Below are 1,134 nucleotides of genomic sequence, written 5' to 3' on the forward strand. Positions count from 1 at the left end.
TGTCATATTCAAGTATGTGACATTTAATAGATAACACTTTCATTAAAACGTGTGCGGTTAGTTTGTAAAAGTTGTCATCACACATTAATGTTTGTTGTTCTCGTTTATTTACGCTGTTATAAGCAGCTGGTGACGTCAGCGCGCGGAGATTCGAATCACTGAATCATTTCACGAAACATTTGATTCAATTGACTCGGAGTTTCAACAAGCTCAGTTTCTCTCATCACCTCTTGTTGCCACTAATATGAATTTGTGTTTTGGGGGATTGGGGGGGAAGAAAAAAGAAAAACAACTTGCATCACAATAAGCGTAATTATGATTGTCAAAACATTTGGTAACTAAACAGAATGTTATTAAGTTTAGTGACAACATGTTACAATATTTACATGGTACAATGACTGCTAGGCTACTGTTTGTGTTATTGCTTGACACTTGATTGGATGTGTGGCAAAAAGTGTGAGTTGCGCGAGTGTCGCGCTGAATGCAGAGTGAACCCTGTTACTGAGACGCTCCTCTCTGTTACTCGTGAGTGGAGGCAATTCACTCCAAACATAACGTTCATTAATGTTAAATAAAGCATCGCAACGTTACTTTCAAGAATGGTTAATTTATTGTAAAAACCACTGCATTGACTGAGACACTTTAAATGCTTAAAACACAAACCTTTCTTCAGCAGAATCACAACAGATGCAGGAGCGGCGCATCCTTATGACGTCACCGCACCAAACCAAAATAAAAGTCCCGTTCACTAACGGCTGTATTTTATGACATACTGTAAATTTGATGCAAATGTGGTTTACAAGTTAACAATACATTGTAAAAAAGTGTATGAAAAAAATGAATGACTTAATAAAGCAGAGTTCATATAGGATGTTTGCACATGACGTCACTGCTGTGGCGCGAAATGCAGATGTAAAAAAAAAAAATGCATTTTCAAAATGACAGAATTCAATATCAAGTTCTTGACACATTCCTTTTACAAATTTCACATTTTGTACGTATAACTTGAAACACAAAAATAAAATTAAAAATAAATTAAAAAAACTTAAAAATAAAGGGCATCACAAACATTATGTTAAATTCATTTAGCAGAGATGAGCGAAGTGATTTTCTACATAGGAATTCTACATTCTA

General features: G+C 34.9%; 1 protein-coding gene across 1 annotated transcript in view; it reads right to left on the reverse strand.

Moving 5' to 3' along the window:
- The window catches only part of LOC309490739 (uncharacterized protein), a 25,059-nt gene extending 24,327 nt beyond the window's left edge, over positions 1-732 (reverse strand). Inside the window, exon 1 of the mRNA XM_082159979.1 lies at positions 664-732. The gene's annotated coding sequence lies outside the window, so the exon portion shown is untranslated. The remainder of the gene's footprint in view (positions 1-663) is intronic.
- Between the last annotated feature and the right edge of the window lie 402 nt (positions 733-1,134).

Source organism: Leuciscus leuciscus, assembly GCF_965113295.1.
Source record: "Leuciscus leuciscus genome assembly, chromosome: 25".
Lineage (NCBI taxonomy): Eukaryota > Metazoa > Chordata > Actinopteri > Cypriniformes > Leuciscidae > Leuciscus > Leuciscus leuciscus.